Source organism: Scyliorhinus canicula, chromosome 3 (assembly GCF_902713615.1).
Source record: "Scyliorhinus canicula chromosome 3, sScyCan1.1, whole genome shotgun sequence".
Classification (NCBI taxonomy): Eukaryota; Metazoa; Chordata; class Chondrichthyes; order Carcharhiniformes; family Scyliorhinidae; genus Scyliorhinus; species Scyliorhinus canicula.
Window position 1 is genome coordinate 271,310,047 of NC_052148.1, and position 9,365 is coordinate 271,319,411.

The window sequence follows — 9,365 nt, forward strand, 5'->3', positions numbered from 1 at the left end:
GGTTTCGCCCCCACAACACAAAAATGTGCAGGGTGGGTCAATTGGCCACGCTAAATTGCCTCATAATTGGAGAAAATGAATTGGATATTCTAAATTTATAAAAATAAAAAAAAATTTTAAAAATTTAAAAAAAACTCTGTTTCTCGCTCCACAGATGTTGCCAGCCCTGCTGAGAAGGTGGGATGTGCGCGTCCACAAGAATCAGGACTGGGGACCACTGCTCTTTACAAGTTACAAGAACAGTACAGCACAGTACAGGCCCTTCGGCCCACAATGTTGTGCCGACTATTTATCCTCATCTAAGATCAACCTAACCTACACCCCTTCAATTTACTGCTGTCCATGTGCCTAAGAGTCGCTTAAATGTCCCGAATGACTCTGACTCCACCACCTCTGCTGGCAGTGCATTCCACGCACCCACCACTCTCTGTGTAAAGAACCTACCTCTGACATCTCCCCTATACCTTCCTCCAATCACCTTAAAATCATGTCCCCTCGTGACAGCCATTTCCACCCTGGGGAAAAGTCTCTGGCTATCCACTCTATCCAGGCCTCTCATCACCTTGTACACCTCTATCAAGTCACCTCTCTGCCTTCTTCACTCCAGTGAGAACGTTTTGGAATCAAACGACACAACAGATCTGTGGGAGGAGAGTCAGAACTGAGGAGATCTGCAATAAACTTTTCCCCAACCCCCTGTCACACCAACACCCTGCCACGTCTCGCCTTCCCAATTTTAATCCCCCTTAACCCCCAAAAAAACCCCCCACTCCCTCTTGCTGACCCCTAAATTCTATTTGAAGAAATCAATGAACGGTTTCCACCTCCAGGCGAACCCCTCTGCCGACCCCCCAAAGAGCGAAATTGCCGCAGTCTCACCACAGGGTGGCACGGCGGCGCAGTGGTTAGCACTGCTGCAACTTGGCGACGAGGACTAAGGCCCCGGGTCACTGTCCGTGTGGCGTTTGCCCGTTCTCCCCGTGTCTGCGTGGGTCTCACCCCCACAACCCAAACAGATGTGCAGGGTAGGTGGATTGGCCACGCTAAATTGCCCCTTAATTGGAAAAAAAGAATTGGGTACTCTAGGTCGGGCATTGTCAAAGTCGGGGGCGCGACCCTGCGGGTGGGTCGCAGGCGGGTGTCGGGAGGGTCGCGGAGCCGTCCGTCACGGCGCCCCCGATTGCGCAAATCCACGCGCAACAGTCGGCTTTTAATAATGCCGGCTGCGAGCGGCCTACAAAGTGGCCAGGAACAGATTTTAAAAATGCGGCTGCACTGCACATGCGTGCCTGATCATCGGGCACGCATGTGCAGTGCTGCCGCATTTTTTTTATATGGCGAAAAGGCCGCTCGCAGCCGGCATAGTTAAAAGCCGGGTGTGATGAATGGTATCAGCAGCTGCTGTAACTGTACCTTGCCTTTAATACATTGGCCCTTTAAGACCGGGCTTGGAACCCTGGGGGACTCCGCCTCTGGCCCCGCCCCCAGGAAACGGTATATAAGGTGAGGCTCACTCGGCAGCATGTGGTGAGCACACTTCTCGGCTGCTGTACAGTTCTCTGACGATTAAAGCCTTTGAATTACCGATCTTCTCTCCTGTGTCGTAATTGAGGGTATCTCACCGGGTGATGCTCGCTCTGACCCGTTGGGAAGTGCTCGGTTCTTCTGAACGAAGCTAAGGCCGAGATTCCCCGGCGACTCGCACCATCGGACCCACCTCGGAACGTGCCTGTATCGACAGCGCGCTCATCCTGCATGAAGACGAGGTCTCCGTCACCGAAGACAAACTCAATGCCCTGATTAAAACAGCTGGTGTGACCATTGAGCCTTCCTGGCCCTAGTCTGTTTGCCAAGGCATTGGCTAATATTGGTGTCAATAGTCTGATCTGCAACGTTGGTGCTGGCAGTTGTTTCCACTGTTGCTGCTGAAGAGAAAAAGGGAAGAGAAGAAACAGGAAGAATCTGAAGGGTTTGATGATGACATGGGCTTTGGTGTCTTTGATTAAACGTGCCGTGCAACAACACTGTTACAATTTACAAAAGATAAATAAAAGTTGATTATAAAAGCCGGCTGCTGCGGCTGAAGACCGCAAATTTGCGCAATCAGAGGCGCAAAAGATTTTTTTAACAATTCTATGTAATCTTCTTGCCTGAGGGAGGCAGAGAGCAGGTCACGGCCCCCAAACGTCGACATGACGTGTGGGCACATTGCCATTCCTCCATTTATGTCAGCAGCAAACAAGGTGAGAGAAAATGGTGGGTCGCGAAGGTCGGCCGGCGTGGGTCGCGAAGGTCGGCCGGCGTGGGTCGCGAAGGTCGGCCGGCGTGGGTCGCGAAGGTCGGCCGGCGTGGGTCGCGAAGGTCGGCCGGCGTGGGTCGCGAAGGTCGGCCGGCGTGGGCCGCGAAGGTCGGTCGGCGTGGGTCGCGAAGGTCGGGGTCGCAAGGTCGGCGTGGGTCGCGAAGGTCGGCCGCGTGGGTCGCGAAGGTCGGCCGCGTGGGTCGCGAAGGTCGGCCGCGTGGGTCGCGAAGGTCGGCCGCGTGGGTCGCGAAGGTCGGCCGGCGTGGGTCGCGAAGGTCGGCCGGCGTGGGTCGCGAAGGTCGGCGTGGGTCGCGAAGGTCGGCCGGCGTGGGTCGCGAAGGTCGGCCGGCGTGGGTCGCGAAGGTCGGTCTGCGTGGGTCGCGACGGTCGGACAGTTTGTAAAAATGGGTCCCCGGAAAAAAGTTTGAAAAACACTGTTCTAGATTTATTTTTAAAAACCTCACCACCTTCGTCCTCGGCAGCCTCTCTACCCTGCAGCCACCTCCTCAGCACCCTGTGCATCCGATCCACCTCAAGGAACTGGTCAAAGGCCCTCTCCACCATCTCTGTCAGCATGCTCGCCACATACTTTGTGGCCTCTGCTCCCTCGATCCCCTCAGACAATCCGATAATCCTCACGTTCTGTCTCCTGGAGCAGTTCTCAAGGTCCTCCAATTTCTTTCTTCACACCTTCTGGCTGTCTAACACCATCCCTGACTCCCGAGGCCAGAATTGAACCTGGGTCCCCCAGAGCCATGAGGCAGCGGTGCTAACCATTTTCCCTGCAACTTGCTGCCTCTTGCCTTTTCTTCACCCCACACAAACTAATTTTACATGTTTGATTTTCTGATCAAAGATCCTCTTTCACTAATGTACTGATCTCATCATTTATTAACAGCGCTACCCCACCTCTGTTTCCTTTTTTCCCATCCTCCCTACATCTTGAATAGCCTTGAATGCTCAATTCCCAGCTTTGGTCACCCTGCAGCCATGTCTCCGTAATGGCAATTCGATCAGACTCATTTACATTTTATTTGGCTATCAATTAATCTACCCCGTTGTGAATACCATGTAAAACCTCACCACCTTCGTCCTCGGCAGCTCCTCTACCCACAGCCACCTCCTCAGCACCCCATTTCTCCAGCCATGCACACCTTTACTTTTGCCTTTCTAACGTTTTTCAGCATTTTGATGCTATTTGATGCTTTCCTTTGTTTCTGCTGCTGTCCGATTTTGCTTACTAATTTTCTTCCATCCATTACCAGCTTTTGTTTCTGTCCTCTGGTTCCTCCCTGCCACACTCGTTTGAACCCTCCCCAGCAGCATAAGCAAATCCCCAAGTGAGGATATTCGTCCTGGCTCTGCTCAGCTGTAACCTGTCTGCCTTGCCCACCAGTTCTCCAGCCATGCATTCATTTGCCCGGTCTTGCTATTTCTGTACTCACCAGCACATGGCACCAGGTGTGATGCCTAAGAAGTCCCGCTTTGGAATCTCTTTCCGATCTCCCTAAAATCTCAGGAGCTCATCCCTCTTTTTACCTATGTTGTTGGTACCAATGTGGGTCACAGCCTCCGACTCCCAGAGGGAGATTACTCTGCAGCCGCTCACTGATGTCCTTGACCCCAGCGAGACCACCTCTATTTATACTAGCTGAAATTCTACAGAGATGCCCCAGAACTGCTAATTAGAAAATCTAGTTCAAACTAGCTACTTAATTAACAAGGTGCTTGAAGGAACTTGCCTATTGTAGCCATCTAAGATGGACACAGTGAATACAAAATGGAAGACTGCAAAGAGTGCAGGGAAAAACGGACATGGTCAAAAGCAAACAGCTTGCAGAAGCTTTAAGCATTGGGACACTTGCAAAAACCGGTTTCCCACCAGCTGCAGAGTTCATGTAGCGCTGTTAATGGGAAAGCCATCTACATACTAATGAGGTGATACCGGGACAATCCTGGGCACAATAGATACACTCAAGTATATATTGATACTTTCAATAGAGAAGCAGACACGATGGAGCCAGTGTAGCCACTGTAGCCACCTAAAATGGACACTGGACTGACAAGATGGAGAATTGCTAAGACTGCAGGGAAAAAGCAGTTTAGCCAAGACAAGCAGTCTGCAAAGACTGATTAGCATTTTGCAAGCAGCAAAACTAGTTTCTGGCCAGGTGGAAGATCTCAAACCAAAGGTGTTAATGGCAAAACGCTTTGCATATTAATGAGGCAATCCAGATCTGGGCACACACAATGGCAACATTTGGGTTTGAATAGATACTTTAAGTGGATGTCCAGACAGAGCGGCACCAGAAGTATCCACTATAGAAACCGCCCCCTCCATCAAGGAGAGACCCTCACATTGGGGGAATTCAAAAGATATCGATTAGAATTTGGTCCAATCGATACCTGAAGGTAAAGCCCGCCCCAAAAGAGGCACGGACATTGGGGCCCTATAAAAGATAGACCCCAAGGGCAGCACGGTGGCCTAGTGGTTAGCACAACCGCCTCACGGCGCTGAGGTCCCAGGTTCGATCCCGGCTCTGGGTCACTGTCCGTGTGGAGTTTGCACATTCTCCCCGTGTCTGCGTGGGTTTCACCCCCACAAACCCAAAAATGTGCAGAGTAGGTGGATTGGCCACGCTAAATTGCCCCTTAATTGGAAAAAATAATTGGGTACTCTAAATTTATAAAAAAAAAGATAGACCCCACACATGGTCCTGTCTGTTGTTTCGTGCTCCGGCTTTGACCAAGAACTTTGACCTGTATCCTGACTCCAGCCGTTGAGCACCAGCCGCCGAACCGTAAGTGCCAATACGACGCTCGCTACGCGAACCAGGCCCACTAGACCCCCAGCGACCAGCACACTCTCTGAAGGTTGCAGACCAAGATCGGAACGAAGGCCTCGCTCCCTGACCTTGCCTGTTCCTGTTTAGTTAAGTATTCTGATCGCTTAGTTTAGTTATAGCTTAGTCCCTTAGCGTGTGCATGCGTATTTATTATATTTGTATAATAAATATTGATCGTTTGGAACTTATTAATCGGTGTATCGTTTTATTACTTTGAACCTGACCTTGGAATATTTGTGAGGTGTCTAGATACGGCACCTGGCGACTCCTGAGCTGAAAATACATACATAGAGCCTAGCAGTGTTAAGCACACGGCCTTTAAACGGAGGCGTGTTAATACACTCCAATAAACGCGAATTACACTCAAGTAAAACGTGCAACAGCCAGCGAAACCAGGACAATGAGTCCTAAGAACCGCCCCAGCCATCAAGGAACGACCCTAGGATAGGGGGGGGGGGTTCAAATCATATCGATTGGGGAAAGGCCCAATCGATACCCAGCAGGTGAGGTAGCCCGCCCCAAGGGGCACGGATCTCCTGGGACCTATAAAAGAAGGTCCCGCACAGGGTTCGGTCTCCTGTCTCCGGCCTCCGACTCCAGCCTCCAGATCCTGTCTTTTACACCAGCCGTCGAGCAGCAGCCATCGATAAGTAAGTGCCAAAACGACGATCGCTACCTTGACCCAGGACCCAGGCATTACTTATACCCGTGCCAACCAGTAGTATCAAGAAGTTGCAGACCAGAACGGAACGAAGGCCTTGTTCCCTGACCTTGCCTGTTCCTTCTTAGATAAGTATTAGTCGTTTAATGGTAGAGAAGTAAGTTAGTCTTTAGCGTGTGCATGAGTATTTATTATAATTGTTATAATAAACTCTAACTGTTTGGACTTACTAATTGGTGTATAGCTTTATTGCTTTGAACTTGACCTTGATGCTTGTGACGGTGTCTCTAACGGCACCTGGCGACTCCAGAGCATAGAAATAAGAAACAGAGCCAAGCGAGTGTTAAGCACACTTCCTCTGTTGGAGGAGTGTTAAACACACTAACTCAGAACGAGCAACACTGGGCGAAATTCTCCGCACCCGCGGAAAGTCGGCAAACCATCGTAAAAATCGGGACCGTTTTACGACGGTCGCGAAGGCTTCATTTCCCGACGGATTCACTTCCTGGAAATGGGCTAGTAGCGCGGCCGCGTCAATTACGTGCGGGATGACGACGGAACGCGACGACGACACGAACCCGCCCATGTGACGCCGCCCGACGCCGTAAAAAGGCGCGGGCGACCACAGAATCTGTCGGGCAGGATGTCGGAGCCGAGGAGAGCTGCTCCTCGCTTTGCAGATGCAGACGTCGAGGCGCTGCTCGATGCCGTGGAGCAGAGGAGGGGCATCATCCGCCCGCGGAGAGGGCATCGCCAACCTGCCAGCACGGTATGCCAGGCCTGGCGTGACGTGGCTGCTGCCGTCAGTGCTGTGGGGCAGACCCCTCGCTCAGCAGAGCAATGTCGGAAGAAGCTACACGACCTCACCAGGTCTGCCAGGGTAAGTGCCATGAGGGTGCCCCCTAGTCACAACCATCCCTCCCCCTTAACTGCCCGGGGGGGGGGGGGGTGGAGAGGGATTGGGGCAGAGTTATTTGAGGATGGTTCACAAAGTTGTCACAGACCCAGCGCTCTGGCCCCGAGGAGAGATGCAATCGTCTGACGACAACTTGCCCCCCCCCCAAACTGTGCCAGTATCAGAACGGACTTCTGAGACCTACCGTTTTGTAATGATCTACCTATGTTCCCTCCCCCAACAGGCCAAGGCCGGTCATAACCACCGTGAGCGGCACAAGACTGGAGGGGGTTCGCCCAACATGCACCCCCTCAGCACCTTTGAACAGAGGGCACTGGACCTTGTTGGGGGGTCTGCCTCCCGCGATATCGCGCAATGCGAGGTTGGCGGAACTGCAGCAAGTGAGACAACCCTCCCTGACAAACACCCCCCTCCTCCCCCATCCTCTGTCCCTTCACAAACCCTGCCCACTGGGACACCTTCCCCATCCTCTGTCCCTTCACAAACCCTGCCCACTGGGACACCTCCCCCATCCTCTGTCCCTTCACAAACCCTGCCCACTGGGACACCTCCCCCATCCTCTGTCCCTTCACAAACCCTGCCCACTGGGACACCTCCCCCATCCTCTGTCCCTTCACAAACCCTGCCCACTGGGACACCTCCCCCATCCTCTGTCCCTTCACAAACCCTGCCCACTGGCACACCTCCCCCATCCTCTGTCCCTTCACAAACCCTGCCCACTGGGACCGTCCAGCGGCCTGCCGAGCAAATCGAAATAACCCGTCTCATTCTCTTCCCTAGGACGTGATGCCGAACGACCAGGGCCGTCTGCCTCCAGACGGAGACAGGAATCTGCCGCCACCTCACCCGGGGTCTCACAACAGAGGGTGCCCGATCAGCGGGCAGCCCTATCCGCCCCAACCCAATCTGCAGACCAGGACGCACAGAGGGTTCGAAGTCCACCACCACCACCAGAAATGGCCAGGGACAACCCTCCTGTCGCTGAACAGCCCCACACCCTGGAGGAGGCCCTAAACATTGAGAGCGTCGGGCTTGCGGCACTGCTTTCTCCCACCACATCCATCATCCCAGAGACACACACCCCGGCGGGCCTATTTAGTGATGAGTCTCCTGGGGCACAGTCTGGTTGGCACATCACAGCTGAGCAGGTACAGCAGGTGGAGGTCGGAGCAGCCGAGGGCCCGGACTCGCGGAGGCCAGACCAGGCCCAGGATGCAGCTGGCTCCCAGACGTTTTCTGAGTTCCTGGAGTTTATCAACCCACCCGCACAGCCGATGCCTCAGGAAACCCAGGGAAACAATGACGGGATGAGGGCTTCCTTCCAGACTCTGCAGACGCTGTTAGAGGAGTCGAACCGCGTCCAAGAGCAGGGAGTGGTGCCGCTCATGGCAGAGACCCAGTCCGACACCGCACGGGTGGCATCCGCGGAGGCAATGGGTCAGGTTATGCAAGACGTTGGGGTTAATGTGCACGCGTCATCCTCGGCCCTGGACAGGGTGGCCCTCTCACAGGCAGCAATGTGCCAGAGCCAAAACGACATTGCCGGCGCCCTGCGGGCCATGGCCGAGTCTCAGCAGGTCATTGGCCAGTCGCAGCACGCCATGGCACAGTCCCAGCAGTCGATAGCACAGTCCCAGCAGTCGGTCGCGGAGACCATCAACCGCCTGACACATGTGCTGGATAGCGTCGTGCACACACAGGTTGAGATCGCACAGTCCCTGGCGGGAATGTCTAACTCCCTGGACTCCGTCTCTGCAAACCTTCGGATCCTGGTGGATACCGTTGCAGGCCTCCAGGACTGGCAGCGCCAGGTGTCGGTGGTGCGACGGGGAACCTCCCCGCTCGCACCTCTGTCCCAAAGTGAGGCCCGGGGGCCACCGGGCTCCTCGAGGGAGGAGGAGGTTTCGGGGCCCGTCCCATTAACTCCATCACGGGACGTCCCGGAATTCTCGGCCTCCCCCCGTCCCATCCCTGGTGCATCGGGTGGGCAGCAGGCAGAGCAGGGTGGCACAATGTCACCCGAGACGCCCGCAGAGCAGCCTGGCCCATCCAGGCCGGGTCGCCCCAGGAAACGCATAGCCAAGGAGAAACGAGTCGAGGGGGGCGATTCGCAGCAATCCTCCTCCACTCCTGCTGTATCATCTGGGGATTCACTTAGACGTAGTGGTAGGGCCGTAAGGCAACTAAGATAGACACTGAGTAAGTTGGCACGGGTGAAGGGCACAGTTTAGTTTAGGGGCTAGGGCACCTGTAAATAATTGTTAATATTAAACGCACTGTTCCACCTTACTTGTAATACCGTGTGATTGTTCCACAGGCACAGGAATCGTGATGGTGACCGAGTGTCGCTGGGGGTGACGGGTGGTGAAACCTCGGTGCCGGGTGTGCAGTCCCTGCCCCTACCCCCCTCCCACAGCTAGCCCACGCGGGCACGTGATGGAGTGTCAGTGACGAACTCAGCGGCCACCAAGGTGGATGGTTCAGCTATTGCCATGGGTCAGACTCTCTCTAACGATTCTGAGCTCACAGCTCTTCGCAGAGCGGGCTGTCATCATTCCACATGGCACTGATCACACCCGCTGACACAGCCATCAATGTTGTGCCATACCGTCTGTACTCAGTGATAAGCGTCATGTCGAAGTG

The 9,365-nt window shown here is 54.1% G+C and overlaps 1 protein-coding gene across 1 annotated transcript in view; it reads right to left on the bottom strand.

The window, feature by feature from the left end:
* The window catches only part of abcg2a (ATP-binding cassette, sub-family G (WHITE), member 2a), a 92,401-nt gene extending 88,635 nt beyond the window's left edge, over positions 1 to 3,766 (bottom strand). Inside the window, exon 1 of the mRNA XM_038792810.1 lies at positions 3,745 to 3,766. The gene's annotated coding sequence lies outside the window, so the exon portion shown is untranslated. The remainder of the gene's footprint in view (positions 1 to 3,744) is intronic.
* Positions 3,767 to 9,365: the final 5,599 nt, after the last annotated feature.